General features: G+C 46.0%; 1 non-coding gene across 1 annotated transcript; it reads right to left on the reverse strand.

Moving 5' to 3' along the window:
- Positions 1-278: 278 nt before the first annotated feature.
- LOC131292655 (5.8S ribosomal RNA) lies at positions 279-433 on the reverse strand. The gene has a single exon (XR_009190270.1). It is a non-coding gene; the product is annotated as a 5.8S ribosomal RNA (ribosomal RNA).
- Positions 434-20,101: the final 19,668 nt, after the last annotated feature.

Genomic DNA, 20,101 nt, shown 5'->3' on the forward strand with positions numbered 1-20,101 from the left:
TACTTTGACATCTTCGCTTCTATTTAAATAAATAAATAAGCTGAAGCTAGACATCAGTAAACACCACCACAGACACCACAAGCACGCCTTCTCCTCGTACTTCCGCCTCACGCGGGAACACGGACGCTCTAAATACTTCGAATTCCAATGCCAGTATATTGTAAACCACGGGTTCTTTAATGCTAGCGGGTCGTCGCGACCCTAGTTAACATCATGGTGCACGTCTCGTGACGGGTGTCACGGCGTAGTTAAATGTATGCGATACATTTCTCAAATATAAGCGCTCAGTCATCTGTACATCATGGTAGGTTCCCACGACGTGCAATATGCGTTCAACTTATCAATGTTCATGTGTCCTGCAGTTCACATTATGACGCGCAGTTAGCTGCGGTCTTCATCGATCCATGAGCCGAGTGATCCACTGCCGAGGGTGACTAACTTGCGTAAGCCGCCGCTGTGCGCGTATACCCGTTCCCCGTAGGGAGGAGCAAGCCGCCGCTTAGAGACGAAGCATAAAGTGTCCTCATTCCACATAGGGCAAGCTGGATTAATCCATTTTACCCAGGACGGCCGAAGCGGCGTGGACCAGGGGAGAACTGAACTTTATACTTCACACCACAGTAAGTCTACGTGTCCTCTTCCACATAGGGCAAGCTAGAACTAACTATCTTACCCAGGACTGCCGAAGCAGCGTGGACCAGGGGAGGAACACACTTTTCATAGAAACGTAAGGCATCCATGACTGCCATAGTGCGTAAGCCGCCGCTGTGCGCGTAAACCCGTTCCCCGTAGGGAGGAGTCAAGCCGCCGCTTAGAGACGAAGTATGAAGTGTCCTCTTCCACATAGGGCAAGCTAGAATGAACTATCTTACCCAGGACCGCCGAAGCAGCGTGGACCAGGGGAGAACTGAACTTTATACTTCACACCACAGTATTGAGTAATGTGCCCTCTTCCACATAGGGCAAGCTGGAATGTTCCATTTTACCCAGGACGGCCGAAGCGGCGTGGACCAGTGGAGGACTACACAATCATGAGGTTTGATATCGACTTGTGTGTTTCAATAGGATACCGATGGTATGGTTTGAACCGATTTGATTTAGCCATTCTGAAGTCATCACTTGGTTGAAGCGCTGAACTAGGGAGGCATCGTTTACATATATATTGGTTTTCGCATGCTCTACTAGGTTAATGTCATGAGGTTGGCTATCGAGCATGCCCAAGTGATGACTTGATTGTGTGCTTGCTTGAATTCTTCACATTTCATACCATCGGTTAGTTGTCGAATCATTCCTCGATCATAACCTTCGTTCTTGGTTCATGTATGCTCTCTTCCACATAGGGCAAGCTAGAATTAACTATCTTACCCAGGACCGCCGAAGCAGCGTGGACCAGGGGAGAACTATACTTTGTCTTGTATGCCCTCTTCCACATAGGGCAAGCTAGAACTAACTATCTTACCCAGGACCGCCGAAGCAGCGTGGACCAGTGGAGGACTATACTTTGTTCATAACACCACAGTATTGAGTAATGTGCCCTCTTCCACATAGGGCAAGCTAGAATGAACTATCTTACCCAGGACCGCCGGAGCAGTGTGGACCAGTGGAGGACTACACAATCATGAGGTTTGATATCGACTTGTGTGTTTCAATAGGGTACCGATGGTATGTTTTGAACCGATTTGATTTAGCCATTCTGAAGTCATCACTTGGTTGAAGCGCTGAACTAGGGAGGGGCATCGTTTACATATATATTGGTTTTCGCATGCTCTACTAGGTTAATGTCATAGGGTTGGCTATCGAGCATGCCCAAGTGATGACTTGATTGTGTGCTTGCTTGAATTCTTCACATTTCATACCATCGGTTAGTTGTCGAATCATTCCTCGATCATAACCTTCGTTCTTGGTTCATGTATGCTCTCTTCCACATAGGGCAAGCTAGAATTAACTATCTTACCCAGGACCGCCGAAGCAGCGTGGACCAGGGGAGAACTATACTTTGTCTTGTATGCCCTCTTCCACATAGGGCAAGCTAGAATGAACTATCTTACCCAGGACCGCCGGAGCAGCGTGGACCAGTGGAGGACTATACTTTGTTCATTACACCACAGTATTAAGTATGGTGTCCTCTTCCACATAGGGCAAGCTAGAATTAACTATCTTACCCAGGACCGCCGAAGCAGTGTGGACCAGGGGAGGACTATACTTTATACTTCACACACTAGCCAAATTGAAGTCATCACTTGGTTGAAGCACTGAACTAGGGCGAGTCTATCGTTTACTTTGCATTGGGATAATACGCTGCATGCTCTCTTAGGTTAATGTCATGTGATTGGCTATAGAGCATGCCCAAGTGATGACTTTGTTTCAAGCTCAACAGGTAGGGTATTGAGTCCTCTTCCACATAGGGCAAGCTAGAATTAACTATCTTACCCAGGACCGCCGGAGCAGCGTGGACCAGGGGAGAACTATACTTTGTCTTGTATGCCCTCTTCCACATAGGGCAAGCTAGAACTAACTATCTTACCCAGGACTGCAAAGCAGCGTGGACCAGTGGAGGACTATACTTTGTTCATTACACCACAGTATTAAGTATGGTGTCCTCTTCCACATAGGGCAAGCTAGAACTAACTATCTTACCCAGGACCGCCGAAGCAGTGTGGACCAGGGGAGGACTATACTTTATACTTCACACACTAGCCATACTGAAGTCATCACTTGGTTGAAGCACTGAACTAGGGCGAGTCTATCGTTTACTTTGCATTGGGATAATACGCTGCATGCTCTCTTAGGTTAATGTCATGTGATTGGCTATAGAGCATGCCCAAGTGATGACTTTGTTTCAAGCTCAACAGGTAGGGTATTGAGTCCTCTTCCACATAGGGCAAGCTAGAATTAACTATCTTACCCAGGACCGCCGGAGCAGCGTGGACCAGGGGAGAACTATACTTTGTCTTGTATGCCCTCTTCCACATAGGGCAAGCTAGAACTAACTATCTTACCCAGGACTGCAAAGCAGCGTGGACCAGTGGAGGACTATACTTTGTTCATTACACCACAGTATTAAGTATGGTGTCCTCTTCCACATAGGGCAAGCTAGAACTAACTATCTTACCCAGGACCGCCGAAGCAGTGTGGACCAGGGGAGGACTATACTTTATACTTCACACACTAGCCATACTGAAGTCATCACTTGGTTGAAGCGCTGAACTACGGCGGGGTAATCGTTTACAGGTTATAATCATATAGCTGCATGCTCATTAGTAGATAATGGAATATTGTATGGCAATATGAGCATGCCCAAGTGATGACTTTGTTTCAAGCTCAACAGGTAGGGTATTGAGTCCTCTTCCACATAGGGCAAGCTAGAATGAACTATCTTACCCAGGACCGCCGGAGCAGCGTGGACCAGTGGAGGACTCTATACTTTATACTTCACACCACAGTATTGAGTACGACTTGCATAAAGCCCCTAATGAGAACCACGAGGGCTCTCTCAATGTAGAACCACGAGGGCTCTAGTACCGATTCTCTCGGTACGGCTTGGTCCGTGTTCCTTTATGCATGTACTCGCAGAAAGTCTCAACCCGGAGGTCTTGACTTTGATTGTCATAGTTGGACTACGACGGGGCATCCGACCATTGCTGATCGAACACCCCTGATTCACCATCTTTCGGGTAGGCGGTACGCGTACCTCCGGACGCGGAAGTCTCAACCCGGAGGTCTTGACTTTGATTGTCATAGTTGGACTACGACGGGGCATCCGACCATTGCTGATCGAACACCCCTGATTCATCATCTTTCGGGTAGGCGGTGCGCGCACCTCCGACGCGGAAGTCTCAACCCGGAGGTCTTGACTTTGTATTGTCATAGTTGGACTACGACGGGGTATCCGACTCATCGAATACCCCAGAAGCACACCATCTTTCGGGTAGGCGGTACGCGTACCTCCGGACGCGGAAGTCTCAACCCGGAGGTCTTGACTTTGATTGTCATAGTTGGACTACGACGGGGTATCCGACTCATCGAATACCCCAGAAGCACACCATCTTTCGGGTAGGCGGTACGCGTACCTCCGGACGCGGAAAGTCTCAACCCGGAGGTCTTGACTTTGGTTGTCATAGTTGGACTATGACGGGGCATCCGACCATTGCTGATCGAACACCCCTGTTACACCATCTTTCGGATAGGCGGTGCGCGACACCACCGACGCGGAAAGTCTCAACCCGGAGGTCTTGACTTTGTATTGTTGGATAGTCCTCTTCCACTATAGGGCAAGCTGGAAATATTCCATTTTACCCAGGACTGCCGAGGCAGCGTGGACCAGGGGAGAACTTCACGGAATCTTCAGGCATCCATGATTGCCATAGTGCGTAAGCCGCCGCTGTGCGCGTCAACTCGTTCCCCGTGAGGAGGAGTCTAGCCGCCGCTAAAAGACGAAGCATTAAGTGTCCTCATTCCACTATAGGGCAAGCTAGAATTAACTATCTTACCCAGGACCGCCGAAGCAGCGTGGACCAGGCGAGGACTATACTTTATACTTCACACCACAGTATTGAGTACGACTTGCATAAAGCCCCTAATGAGAACCACGAGGGCTCTCTCAATGTAGAACCACGAGGGCTCTAGTACCGATTCTCTCGGTACGGCTTGGTCCGTGTTCCTTTATGCTTGTACTCGCGGAAAGTCTCAACCCGGAGGTCTTGACTTTGATTGTCATAGTTGGACTACGACGGGGCATCCGACCATTGCTGACCGAACACCCCTGATTCATCATCTTTCGGATAGGAGGTGCGCCCACCTCCGACGCGGAAGTCTCAACCCGGAGGTTCGGACTTAGAGTTTTTCCCATTTAAAAGTTTTTCTCTTAGCCATACTGAAGTCATCACTTGGTGAACGATTGAACTAGGGCGGGTTAATCGTTTATAGGTATCATGTGGTTTGCATGCTCTCTTAGGTTAAGGTCATGTGGTTGGCTATCGAGCATGCCCAAGTGATGACTTTGTTTCACGCTTGCTTGATTTCTTCATGATTCCCTGTTATATAGTGTAATCATTCGAGAACAGGGAATCTTTGGTTTTGCTCAACAGGTATTGGATGTCAACTTGGTATCTAGATCGCATTAAGTCTCAACCCTTAGGTTCGGACTTGTATAGTGACATCTTGTTACGGTCTTGAGTCTCAACCCGCAGGTTCGGACTACTTAGTGTTTGATCGAATATAATATGGCAACTTGTGCCTAAGTCTCAACCCGCAGGTTCGGACTTCTGTTTATTTGGCCAATGTATGTATAAGGCAACTTGTGCCTAAGTCTCAACCCGCAGGTTCGGACTTGTGTATTTGTTCGAAGTCATGTATAAGGCAACGTGTGCCTAAGTCTCAACCCGCAGGTTCGGACTTGTTAGTGTTTCGTCAACTTTCATATGGCAACTTGTGCCTAAGTCTCAACCCGCAGGTTCGGACTTGTGTATTTGTTCGAAGTCATGTATAAGGCAACTTGTGCCTAAGTCTCAACCCGCAGGTTCGGACTTGTGTATTTGTTCGAAGTCATGTATAAGGCAACGTGTGCCTAAGTCTCAACCCGCAGGTTCGGACTTGTTAGTGTTTCGTCAACTTTCATATGGCAACTTGTGCCTGAGTCTCAACCCGCAGGTTCGGACTTCTATAGTGTTTCGTCAATTATCATATGGCAACTTGTGCCGAAGTCTCAACCCGCAGGTTCGGACTTCTGGAAGGATCACTTGGCCACTAATGATCCTTCCGCAGGTTCACCTACGGAAACCTTGTTACGACTTTTACTTCCTCTAAATCATCAAGTTCGGTCAACTTCGATAAAGCAGACGCGGTTCACGAGGATCCAGCGAACGATCATCTCCAAAGACCTCACTAAATAATCCATCGGTAGTAGCGACGGGCGGTGTGTACAAAGGGCAGGGACGTATTCAACGCTGGCTGATGACCAGCACTTACTAGAAGTTCCGAGTTCATATGGACCATTGCAATCCATAATCCCTACTAAGTGAGTATTTGAGTGATTTCCCGTTCCTCTCGGAATAGGAGACACGCTGCTACCCACATTGTAGCACGCGTGTAGCCCAGAACATCTAAGGGCATCACGGACCTGTTATCGCTCGATCTCATTTTGCTAAACACAAATTGTCCTGCTAAGCAGCGTACCGTAAGTGCACTTGCGCACACGAACAGCGAAGGTGTCAGGTCATACTCCACCGAAAGGTCCTAACCCGTTCCAATCGGCATCGACGCATTAACGCTGACTGCGTTCTAGTTAGCATATGTGAGTCACGTTCGTTATCGGAATTAACCAGACAAATCAATCCACGAACTAAGAACGGCCATGCACCACTACCCTTAAATTTGAGAAAGAGCTATTAATCTGTCTCACCTCCATAAGTTCGGACCTGGTAAGTTTTCCCGTGTTGAGTCAAATTGAACCGCAAGCTCCATTTCATTGTGGTGCCCTTCCGTCAATTCCTTTAAGTTTCAACTTTGCAACCATACTTCCCCCGGAACCTGACTTTGGTTTCCCGGAAGCTACTGAGAGCACCTGGTTGTAGCGTCTCCCAATTGCTAGTTGGCATCGTTTACGGTTAGAACTAGGGCGGTATCTAATCGCCTTCGATCCTCTAACTTTCGTTCTTGATTAAAGAAAGCATCCTTGACAAATGCCTTCGCTTTAGTTAGTCTTACGACGGTCTACGAATTTCACCTCTCGCGCCGTAATACTAGTGTCCCCAACTACTTCTGTTAATCATTACCTCCGGTCTGAGTACAAACCAATGAAAGATTAGACCAAGGTCGTATTCCATTATTCCATGCAAGATTATTCTAGGGCGTTTGGGCACCCTGCTTTAAGCACTCTAATTTGTTCAAGGTAAACGTGAGCGGTCGAGCTCTATGTTACACTTGCACCCGTTGAAGGGCACACCATGACACAGACTTGGTGCCCTACCACACCATTGAGTCGCAACCAGATTCCGACTTGGCCCACCGACCACGGGTTGACCGGGTCGGCGGAGCCGGACTGTGTTGGACAAGTATCAACTTCGAACGTTTTAACCGCAACAATTTTAATATACGCTAGTGGAGCTGGAATTACCGCGGCTGCTGGCACCAGACTTGCCCTCCACTTGATCCTCGTAGAAGGATTTATGCTCTACTCATTCCAATTATGAAACATCATTAAAGAGTTTCATATTGTTATTTCTCGTCACTACCTCCCCGTCCCGGGATTGGGTAATTTACGCGCCTGCTGCCTTCCTTGGATGTGGTAGCCATTTCTCAGGCTCCCTCTCCGGAATCGAACCCTGATTCCCCGTTACCCGTTGCAACCATGGTAGTCCTCTATACTACCATCCATAGTTGATAGGGCAGATATTTGCGAGATCTGTCGTCGGTGCGAGACCATACGATCAGCATCATTATCCAGACTTCAACTCAATGACACGGAGAACCCGCGATTGGTTTGACTAATAAGTGCACCAGTTCCCGCGAGGGTCCTGGCATGTTGCATGTATTAGCTCTAGATTTTCCACAGTTATCCAAGTAACTAGGTTGATGATCTCGTAAATTATAGCTGTTATACTGAGCCTTATGCGGTTTCACATTAAATCTGTTTGTACTTAGACATGCATGGCTTAACCTTTGAGACGAGCGTATATTACTGGTAGGATCAACCAGAATTCCGACTTTGCGTTCGAATGTTCATTGTCCCATTGCACCCGGAGGAGCAAACACCACGTTCTATATGTTGTCAAGTCCGGTAGCACACGGGAGGCGAGCCCCCGTGCGAACCTCATTGCCCTCGTATCACACACACCCGATGCACCGGACAGGCACTTGAGCGGCATTCGACTCCGCTAAGCGCACGTGCGCCCGATTGTGCATGCGCTGACGGGGCCTTCATACCCCTACCACAGCGACCTTATGCCAAACTTCCATGAATACTTAGGTGAGCTGACAAGGGCCTTCATTTCCCTACCATCAACTAAAGGACACGCTAGGCGCGTCCGATCATTGCAACTGCGGGGCTTTCATACCCCAATCACCACAGTACGCAATTCACCAGAGTTTAATCACAACCCCCCCGGACATGGCACACTATTAACTTGCAACAAAACTTAGTGTGTGCCGGGCACATCGGTTCCACAAAATCATTCCCGATGTACCCCAATTGGGGTTGTGAACGCATCCATGGTCCTCTGACACACCCAACCAAGCGTGGATACTACATACCTCAAACACCCAGTACACTAACAGACAAATCAATATATGGTTGCTTTCCCCCAGACATTTGCCAATCACTTGGCACCCGGACGGGAACTCGCTCCTGATTGCGCCATTGCCACCCATTTGCCAAGAGCGAGTTCTGTATGTAGATTTCATTTGGAAAGACAACCGTGTACTGGATATTCTATCCGACGATTACAGATGACGAGTACGAGACTCGACTACACTCACGGATAATACATTTTGGGTCGAGATTGCTTTCGGGGTTTTCGATTGGTCTTGCGCTTGTAAACGTATAACTTTGACTTGTGGTAACCTCGGTATGTTAGTCGATCACGTGGTTGTGAACTGGGTAAGGGTGGGCAATCTGTTCACTTGCACTCTGGGTAGGAATATGGTGAGCGCTATAGGTTAAAGATCATGGTATGGTTCCATCGTGATGACTTTCGCTAGATAGTAGTATGTTTGGATAGTTATAACGTTTTTGGCCATTTGTTCATAGTGTTCGGTCCATTGAGGAATTCGATTGGTCTTTGCTTCACACACGTGGTCGATCACTTGGATGTGAACTAGGGTGAGATTAAGGTGTTCACTAGTGCTCTTCGGTTTTGGATCAGTAATGAGCACTTGATTGGTTTCGCATAATATGTATCCATAGTGATGACTCTTTCCAGCTTAAGATTTCGTTACCAGTTTCGAATCCTCCCCACGTTCGCTTTTACTTGGTTAGGTTTTCGAGTGTAGATTTGAAAGCAATCTCATGTATGTATCCCATCTGATATAAGCCACTGACAGTTCATGTCACCTCGTTCAACTCTCGCTGGGTCACAGAAGTATGTTACTGCGCCCATTATCCCTACTCGGATAGGTTCGGTTCGTTCGTTTTATACTACGGTGAGTAAACTCAATTTGTGCATCGCATAGCCATGGAAAGCAAGCTTTCGCGGGCCTCTTCGACTGTTTTGATACGAGCTGTGCCCGTGATGCTTGTCATCCCAGGATACTAGACCCCTTTGGACGACCGCATGACCATCAGAAAGTAAATTCCACGTTCGGTTTATTTGCTACTTCCACCGTTCTAGTACTATGGGGTTGGAACCCCTAACATAAAGTATCTATGTAGAACCACGAGGGCTCTCAATGTAGAACCACAAGGGCTCTAGTACCGATTCTCTCGGTACGCTTGGTCCGTGTTCCTTTATGTTTGTACTCTTGTGTGTATAAAATTCATGTTCGATTTGGGATATTTGCTACTTTCACCTGTGCGCTGTGTATAACTACGGAGAAACTCAATTTGTGCATCGCATAGCCATGGAAAGCAAGCTTTCGCGGGCCTCTTCGACTGTTTTGATACGAGACTGTGCCCGTGATGCTTGTCATCCCAGGATACTAGACCCCTTTGGACGACCGCATGACCAACAGAATGTAAATTCCAGTTCGTTTTTGGATATTTGCTACTGTCACCGTTTGAGTACTATGGGGCTTGAACCCCTAACATAAAGTCTTTGTGTAGAACCACGAGGGCTCTATAGTACCGATTCTCTCGGCACGCTTGGTCCGTGTTCCTTTATGTTCGTACTCTTGTGTGTATAATATTCATGTTCGGTTTGGGATATTTGCTACTGTCACCGTTTGAGTACTATGGGGCTTGAACCCCTAACATAAAGTCTTTGTGTAGAACCACGAGGGCTCTATAGTACCGATTCTCTCGGCACGCTTGGTCCGTGTTCCTTTATGTTCGTACTCTTGTGTGTATAATATACATGTTCGGTTTGGGATATTTGCTACTTTCACCTGGGTCCCGTTCTTCATACAAGTCTGCCTTGCTAATGTGGTAACTTTATAGTGTAGTTCTGACATCCCAATTTTGGGACTTAGCCGATTTTTCATGAATTTCCATATGACCCATAGGGTCCCTTTCTTCATACAAGCTTGCCTAGGGCGATCGGTCAAAACTTGTCTTACTATTCGATTGGTCTTCGCAGTTTCACCCTAGGCAATTCGCCTAGGTCTGTCTTCTTGAGGAGGCCAAAACCCGAAATAAGGAGGTCTGGCCGACCCTGAAACCTCCCCTGTCTTAACTACACTAACCCGATTTTTCAGGGTCCTCAGCGCCATACAACTTTGCCTAGGTCACTTATACTCTTGACTTAGGCCATCTGACTTGGTCCGTGTTTCTTCCTAGGGTTCACCTAGGTACTTTGCCTTGCTTGATGTGGTAACTTTTTAGTGTAGTTCTGACATCCCAATTTTGGGACTTAGCCGATTTTTCATGAATTTCCATATGACCCATAGGGTCCCTTTCTTCATACAAGCTTGCCTAGGGCGATCGGTCAAAACTTGTCTTACTATTCGATTGGTCTTCGCAGTTTCACCCTAGGCAATTCGCCTAGGTCTGTCTTCTTGAGGAGGCCAAAACCCGAAATAAGGAGGTCTGGCCGACCCTGAAACCTCCCCTGTCTTAACTACACTAACCCGATTTTTCAGGGTCCTCAGCGCCATACAACTTTGCCTAGGTCACTTGCACTCTTGACTTAGGCCATCTGACTTGGTCCGTGTTTCTTCCTAGGGTTCACCTAGGTACTTTGCCTTGCTTGATGTGGTAACTTTTTAGTGTAGTTCTGACATCCCAATTTTGGGACTTAGCCGATTTTTCATGAATTTCCATATGACCCTAAGGGTCCCTTTCTTCATACAAGCTTGCCTAGGGCGATCGGTCAAAACTTGTCTTACTATTCGATTGGTCTTCGCAGTTTCACCCTAGGCAATTCGCCTAGGTCTGTCTTCTTGAGGAGGCCAAAACCCGAAATAAGGAGGTCCAGCCGACCCTGAAACCTCCCCTGTCTTAACTACACTAACCCGATTTTTCAGGGTCCTCAGCGCCATACAACTTTGCCTAGGTCACTTATACTCTTGACTTAGGCCATCTGACTTGGTCCGTGTTTCTTCCTAGGGTTCACCTAGGTACTTTGCCTTGCTTGATGTGGTAACTTTATAGTGTAGTTCTGACATCCCAATTTTGGGACTTAGCCGATTTTTCATGAATTTCCATATGACCCTAAGGGTCCCTTTCTTCATACAAGCTTGCCTAGGGCGATCGGTCAAAACTTGTCTTACTATTCGATTGGTCTTCGCACTTTCACCCTAGGCAGTTTGCCTAGGTGTAGCTTCTTGAGGAGGTCAAAACCCAAAATAAGGAGGTTCAGCCGACCCAAAAACCTCCCCTGTCTGAACTACACTAACCCGATTTTTCAGGGTCCTCAGCGCCATACAACTTTGCCTAGGTCACTTGCACTCTTGACTTAGGCCATCTGACTTGGTCCGTGTTTCTTCCTAGGGTTCACCTAGGTACTTTGCCTTGCTTGATGTGGTAACTTTTTAGTGTAGTTCTGACATCCCAATTTTGGGACTTAGCCGATTTTTCATGAATTTCCATATGACCCTAAGGGTCCCTTTCTTCATACAAGCTTGCCTAGGGCGATCGGTCAAAACTTGTCTTACTATTCGATTGGTCTTCGCAGTTTCACCCTAGGCAATTCGCCTAGGTCTGTCTTCTTGAGGAGGCCAAAACCCGAAATAAGGAGGTCCAGCCGACCCTGAAACCTCCCCTGTCTTAACTACACTAACCCGATTTTTCAGGGTCCTCAGCGCCATACAACTTTGCCTAGGTCACTTATACTCTTGACTTAGGCCATCTGACTTGGTCCGTGTTTCTTCCTAGGGTTCACCTAGGTACTTTGCCTTGCTTGATGTGGTAACTTTATAGTGTAGTTCTGACATCCCAATTTTGGGACTTAGCCGATTTTTCATGAATTTCCATATGACCCTAAGGGTCCCTTTCTTCATACAAGCTTGCCTAGGGCGATCGGTCAAAACTTGTCTTACTATTCGATTGGTCTTCGCACTTTCACCCTAGGCAGTTTGCCTAGGTGTAGCTTCTTGAGGAGGTCAAAACCCAAAATAAGGAGGTTCAGCCGACCCAAAAACCTCCCCTGTCTGAACTACACTAACCCGATTTTTCAGGGTCCTCAGCGCCATACAACTTTGCCTAGGTCACATGTACTCTTGACTTAGGCCATCTGACTTGGTCCGTGTTTCTTCTTAGGGTTCACCTAGGTACTTTGCCTTGCTTGATGTGGTAACTTTTTAGTGTAGTTCAGACATCCCAATTTTGGGACTTAGCCGATTTTTCATGGATTTTCCATATGACCCATAGGGTCCCTTTCTTCATACAAGCTTGCCTAGGGCGATCGGTCAAAACTTGTCTTACTATTCGATTGGTCTTCGCACTTTCACCCTAGGCAGTTTGCCTAGGTGTAGCTTCTTGAGGAGGTCAAAACCCAAAATAAGGAGGTTCAGCCGACCCAAAAACCTCCCCTGTCTGAACTACACTAACCCGATTTTTCAGGGTCCTCAGCGCCATACAACTTTGCCTAGGTCACTTGTACTCTTGACTTAGGCCATCTGACTTGGTCCGTGTTTCTTCTTAGGGTTCACCTAGGTACTTTGCCTTGCTTGATGTGGTAACTTTTTAGTGTAGTTCAGACATCCCAATTTTGGGACTTAGCCGATTTTTCATGTATTTCCATATGACCCATAGGGTCCCTTTCTTCATACAAGCTTGCCTAGGGCGATCGGTCAAAACTTGTCTTACTATTCGATTGGTCTTCGCACTTTCACCCTAGGCAGTTTGCCTAGGTGTAGCTTCTTGATGAGGCCAAAACCCAAAATAAGGGGGTTCGGCCGACCTAAAAACCTACCCTGTCTAAACTACACTAACCAGATTTTTCAGGGTCCTCAGCGCCATACAACTTTGCCTAGGTCACTTGTTCTCTTGACTTAGGCCATCTGACTTGGTCCGTGTTTCTTCCTAGGGTTCACCTAGGTACTTTGCCTTGCTTGGTGTGGTAACTTTTTAGTGTAGTTCTGACATCCTCATTTTGGGACTTAGCCGATTTTTCGTAAAATGCCATATGACCCATATGGGTCCTTTCCTTCATATAAGTTTGCCTTGCTTGGTGTGGTAACATTTGAGTGTAGTTCTGACATCATCATTTTCGGACTTAGCCGATTTTTCGTAAAATACCATATGACCCATATGGGTCCTTTCCTTCATATAAGTTTGCCTTGCTTGGTGTGGTAACATTTGAGTGTAGTTCTGACATCCCCATTTTGGGACTTAGCCGATTTTTCGTAAAATACCATATGACCCATCAGGGTCCTTTGCTTCATATAAGTTTGCCTTGCTTGGTGTGGTAACATTTGAGTGTAGTTCTGACATCCCCATTTTGGGACTTAGCCGATTTTTCGTAAAATACCATATGACCCATCAGGGTCCTTTGCTTCATATAAGTTTGCCTTGCTTGGTGTGGTAACATTTGAGTGTAGTTCTGACATCCTCATTTTGGGACTTAGCCGATTTTTCGTAAAATACCATATGACCCATCAGGGTCCTTTGCTTCATATAAGTTTGCCTAGCTTGGTGTGGTAACATATGAGTGTAGTTCTGACATCCCCATTTTGGGACTTAGCCGATTTTTCGTAAAATACCATATGACCCATCAGGGTCCTTTGCTTCATATAAGTTTGCCTTGCTTGATGTGGTAACATTTGAGTGTAGTTCAGACATCCCCATTTTGGGACTTAGCCGATTTTTCGTAAAATACCATATGACCCATCAGGGTCCTTTGCTTCATATAAGTTTGCCTTGCTTGGTGTGGTAACTTGTTAGTGTAGTTCTGACATCCCCATTTTGGGACTTAGCCGATTTTTCGTAAAATACCATTTGACCCATCAGGGTCTTTTGCTTCATATAAGTTTGCCTTGCTTGGTGTGATAACATTTGAGTGTAGTTCTGACATCCCCATTTTGGGACTTAGCCGATTTTTCGTAAAATACCATTTGACCCATCAGGGTCTTTTGCTTCATATAAGTTTGCCTTCCTTGGTGTGGTAACATATGAGTGTAGTTCAGACATCCCCATTTTGGGACTTAGCCGATTTTTCGTAAAATACCATATGACCCATCAGGGTCCTTGCCTTCATATAAGTTTGCCTTGCTTGGTGTGGTAACTTGTTAGTGTAGTTCAGACATCCCCATTTTGGGACTTAGCCGATTTTTCGTAAAATACCATTTGACCCATCAGGGTCTTTTGCTTCATATAAGTTTGCCTTGCTTGGTGTGGTAACATATGAGTGTAGTTCAGACATCCCCATTTTGGGACTTAGCCGATTTTTCGTAAAATACCATATGACCCATCAGGGTCCTTGCCTTCATATAAGTTTGCCTTGCTTGGTGTGGTAACATTTGAGTGTAGTTCTGACATCCCCATTTTGGGACTTAGCCGATTTTTCGTAAAATACCATATGACCCATCAGGGTCCTTTGCTTCATATAAGTTTGCCTTGCTTGGTGTGGTAACATATGAGTGTAGTTCTGACATCCCCATTTTGGGACTTAGCCGATTTTTCGATCCATACCATATGACCCATCAGGGTCCTTTCCTTCATATAAGTTTGCCTTGCTTGATGTGGTAACATTTGAGTGTAGTTCTGACATCCCCATTTTGGGACTTAGCCGATTTTTCGATCAATTCCATATGACCCATCAGGGTCCTTTTTCTTCATATAAGTTTCCCAAGACTTAGTGTTTTTTACCTTTGGACACCAATATCACCCTTACGGGTATCTTTGATCTTCGCACCATGTATTGACCTAATGTAGGTCTTGCTATGCCAAACTTATAATTGTTCTACACCAAGTCTCTATCTTGAACCATTAAGGCTCTAACTTGCACCAATTGCTTGGTACTCTTGGTCCGTGTTTCATCGCATACTGACTTCTTGACTTAGTGCTTTTTTCCTTTGGACACCAATATCACCCTTGCGGGTATCTTTGATCTTCTCACTTTGTATTGACCGAATGTAGGTCTTGCCATGCCAAACATATAATTGTTCTACACCAAGTCTCTATCTCGTACCGCCAGCTCGGTACATTCGATCAACCTGCCCTTAAGGCACCCGGGACTTAGCCATTTTTTCACATTTTTCATGATTTTGAGGCAACTTTTCTCGACTTTGTCACCTTATATCACCAAGATCCTTTCCCTTAAGCGCTTCACTCTGTTCGTATGATATTTAGCGCTGACTATCACCTTTCTATCGCTGACCTCAACTTCTTATTCGGTGCCATAGAGCCAGAGATATTTGGTGTATGCTGTTATAAGGGAAGTTTGTCACTTTTTCAAAGGCCCACTTTGGGACGCCCATATCTCACCTTCACGTATCTTCGATCTTCTTGTCGTCTATGGACGAAACTTAGGTCTTGTATTGGCCAACTTATAAATGTTCTACGGCCAAGCCGTATCTCTTACCGCCAGCCCGGTATTCATGGACTTAGTCGGATTTTCGCCTCTCGTGGTAACAATTTCTGACTTTGACTCACAATAACACCCGAACGGTCACATGCTAGCGCTTTGCTTGGTAGGAATTATAGTTAGCGCTACCTTTTCTCTTTCCATCGATACCTTGTTCGTTCCATTCCATGCCATACAGCCGAAGTTATGATGTTTCCCGTTTTCCATATCATGTGGAGCTTATGCTCTGGGAAAACCATCTAACACCTGTACCACCCTTTTGGGTACCACCGATCTCGTCACTATGTTCGGGCCAAATATAGGTTATAACATGCCCAACATATAATTGTTCTACACCAAGTCTCTATCTCTTACCGCCTGCTCGGTATTTTACTCGTAAGTCCAAATTTCACAACTTGTACTTTTTGGCCCAATGTACTCGAGTTTCAATTTTGGTAACATTTTTCGACTTTGACACTTAATAACTTCCAAATCATGCTAGTTAGCGCTTTGCTTTCTTCTAGTCGTATCTAGCGCTGGGTGTTACCTTTCCAAAACATATCCTAGCTTAACAATCCATGCCATACAGCCGGAGCTATACGGTGCACAAGTCAAATCCATTTTAGCCATGTTTCATTTTTGCCAATTTTTGACCACTCGTATCACCCTTCCAGAGTGGTCCGATCTTCTCGCTGTCTATGGACGACTTTTAGGTCTCGTAGAGGCAAACTTATAAGTATTCTACGTCAACCCGCTATCTCTTACCGCCTGCTCGGTATTCTTGGTCTTGTGTGATTTTTGGAAATTTTGATATTATTTTTCCACTTTGTCGCTTAATAACTCAGTTTTGCTCAACACTTAGCGCTTCGGTTGTTTGGGATTATAGTTAGCGCTCGGTTCGACCTTTCCAACACTGATCTTAGCTTGTCGATCCGTTCCATACAGCCTGAGTTATTCGCGATACCGTGTTTCAACCCATTTCTCAAGTCTCGTTTTGGTCCAACTTTGAACCAGCCATATCACCCTGATGGGTACCTCCGATCTTCTCGCTCTATATTGGCCAAAGTTAGGTCTTGTGGTAACGTACTTATGATTGTTCTACGCCGTGTTCGTAGCTCTTATCGTTCGCCCGCTATTTTCGATCATAAGGTGAATTTTCGCCTCTAAACCACCATTTTTCACCTTTGCCCTCTAATATGACCGACTTGCTCAACACCTAGCGCTTCGCTTGGTAGGACACATAGCTAGCGCTCGTCAAGACCTTTCCAACGCATATCCAAGCTTTCCGATCCGAGCCATACAGCCTGAGCTATAGGCGATACCGTTTTTCCCATTTTCTTGGTCACACGCACTTTAGGGTACCCCTTTTTGCCTTTGACCCTTAATACCTCCTCCGGGTCACTAGAAGGCGCTCAGCTTGGTAGAAAACATAGCTAGAGCAGGCCTTCACCTTTCCAAAACTGCCGAAAGTGTACCGATCCGACATCTAGAACCAAAGTTATGGTCATTCCCATCATGCTCTACTTTCATGGTCAACCTCCACCAAGCACACCTAGGTTGGACCAACTTTCACCAACTCATCTCGAACCCCAAATTTGCTTCGACCTACTAGGTTTCCCTAGTAAAGTGGTCAAAACATCCATTACAACACGACTGGTCTTTCTGGTGGTCGACCTAGGCGACTTTGTTCGACGACCACCACCCCATGGAACTAAAAGACGTCCCTTGATACGGACCACCGATACATTTTCCGGCCTGTCTAAACTACACTCATCGAAATTTTTTTGGGTCCCCACCGTCATACAAGTTTCCCTAGGTCAAGTTTTTCTTCCGGATCGGCCGCGGACCTCACTTTTCATTATCTAGGGAGGCCATAGGGCCCCAAAAGGGGTTTTTTAAAATTTTCGACACTTTCGACTTTGGTCGGATTTTTTCCGATTTTGGTTCGACCTAGGGACTTGGTGGTCCAAGGAGCCTCGGGACCAAACTTTTTTCTCAGGGGTCCCTACCTCCATACAACTTTGCCTAGGTAAATTTTTTGTTCCAAATCGACCGCGGATTTCACTTTTCAATATCTGGGGCTCGTGTAGAGTCCGAATATGAGGTTTTCTCATTTTTCGACATTTTCGACTTTTTTCGACTTTTTTCGGGTTTTTCGACCTAGGGGTCCGCCGAACAAATTTTGGGTCAAAAATTTTTATTGAACTAGTCGAAAGTACGCAAAAAGATAAGACTTTTTGCCGAAGACACCATGCCCCGGAACCGACTCCTTCCCCTTCAAAATAGGGGACAAACGTGATTTTTGAAACTTTTCCTTAGGGAGCCCAAGACTTAGAAAATTTTCAAATTCTCGATTTTTCGATTGCGAGCTAGCGCTTTGCGGTCTTCGGCAATGTTGTAGATCTCGACGAGATAAAACTTTTTGGTCAAGGGACATTTTGCCCTCCGACCCCTCCTTCCCCCCGCAAATCGCACCACAAAGTGCAATTTTTGCATTTTCACCTCTTTGCATGCACTGTTCGGCCCAAATGGCCACTTTCTATGGGTCTGAGCGCTTTGCGGTCTTCAGCAAACTTTTAGAGCGTACCAAGCCCTAAATATAATTGTTCTACACCAACTTCGTACCTCTTCATCCCTGGCCGCTATTCGCGTACCAAGGTAATTTTTGTTCATTTTATCAACATTTTTCATCTTTGACTGTTTATATCGGCCTTGCCATGAACCGATAGCGCTTCGCTGTGTTCTAACGTAAGTTAGTACTACTCAATACCTTTCCAAATCATGTCTTAAATTGTCATTTGCTTGCTTACAGCCGGAGCTATGAGCGATACCGTAAAAAGTACCGAAACTTGGAAAAATCCTTGGATCGCCCATATCCCCCCTTTGGGGACCAGATATCGAAAAAAGTTCTTATTCAAAAAGTTGCGCCTTAACGTGTTCTAGTTATGCCTAGAACATTTCACTTCGCTAGCTGGCCTGCAACTTAGCCGTAATTGGGATTTTAGGGTGTTCATGGAGGGCCCATTTCCTGCGACTTGGTATCTTTTGGGCCCTATGTTTCTCTAATATCTCCACAAGTTTTCCAGATAGCTTTCTCATACTTTCAGGGTGCCTAGAGCACCTCAAGACCTTTCCAACGCTATGCCGTTCGCCTCGCTCGGACATCTACAGCCGAAGTTATTCGAGGTACACGGTACCTTACCCTGTTTTCTCAGTACTTGGTCGAAAATTTCGATCAGCCATATGACCGACTTGGACAACCCTGAGCGGGTTGGCCCCATATAACTAAACTTTTGTCTCTTGTAGGCAAACTTATAAATGTTCTACGTCAACTCGCTATCTCGTACCGCCTTGACGGTATACTTGGTCCAAGGGCCATTTCCAGCGACTTGGTCGCAATTTCGCTCTAAGTTTCGCTAATACCTTCGTCCGTGGACATGGTGATTTTTTGTTCGTATTTTTCCTTGATAGTCCCACTCAAGACTATTCCATACCAGAGCCAAGCGTCCCGCTAAGTGCCATACAGCCTGAGCAGTAATTCATGAAAGGTACCTCTACCAGTTTTTGCCATACTTGGGTACAAACTTTGTATCGCCCATATCTCCACTTTGGAGGCCAGCCAGCACCTTTGCCCCATATACTTTTTTCTTGGTCATACCATGCACTAAATATAATTGTTCTACGCCAACTTGCTATCTCTTCTCTAACTTGCCGTTATTCTTGGTCCAAGTCCCATTTCATTCGTTTTCGGACCCATTTTGCTATATGTTTCACTAATAGCTTCGGCCATGGACAAGCTGATATTCTGTTTGTATTTTTGCTTGATAGTCCCACTCAAGACCATTCCAAAACACACCGCAACTTGTCGCTCGGTGGCAAACTGACCGAGTTATGATTCATGAAAGATACCTCAACTTGGTACACCATGTGGTCGGCCCAAACCATATACCGACCAAACGACCGACTTGGAGCACCCTGACCGGGTTGCCCCCATATAATGAAAGTTGCGTCTCGACACGCCCAACTTATGAATATTCTACGCCAAGTCGCTATCTCTTACCGGTAAGCCGGTATTCACCTTCCAAGGGTGATTTTGGTCAAGTGCCATTTCCTGCGACTTGGTCCCCGAATTGGACCATCATCACCTAATATCTCCGTGGTCTTTCAACTCAGCCTCATAAAACTTTCAGGGTAGATAGGTCTCCCCAAGACCTTTCCAACGGTGAGCCGTTTGCCTCGCTCGGCCATCTACAGCCGAAGTTATTAATGGTACTTGGTACCTTACCCTGTTTTTTCCATACTTGTTCGTACTTGGGTACAAACTTTGGATCGCCCATATCTCCACTTTGGAGGCCAGCTAGCACCTTGGCCCCATATACTTTTTTGTTGGTCATGCCATGCACCAAATATAATTGTTCTACGCCAACTTGCTATCTCTTCTCCAACTTGCCGTTATTCTTGGTCCAATTCCCATTTCATTCGTTTTTGGACCCATTTTGCTATAT

Source organism: Anopheles ziemanni (assembly GCF_943734765.1).
Source record: "Anopheles ziemanni chromosome X unlocalized genomic scaffold, idAnoZiCoDA_A2_x.2 X_unloc_81, whole genome shotgun sequence".
NCBI classification, from domain to species: Eukaryota; Metazoa; Arthropoda; class Insecta; order Diptera; family Culicidae; genus Anopheles; species Anopheles ziemanni.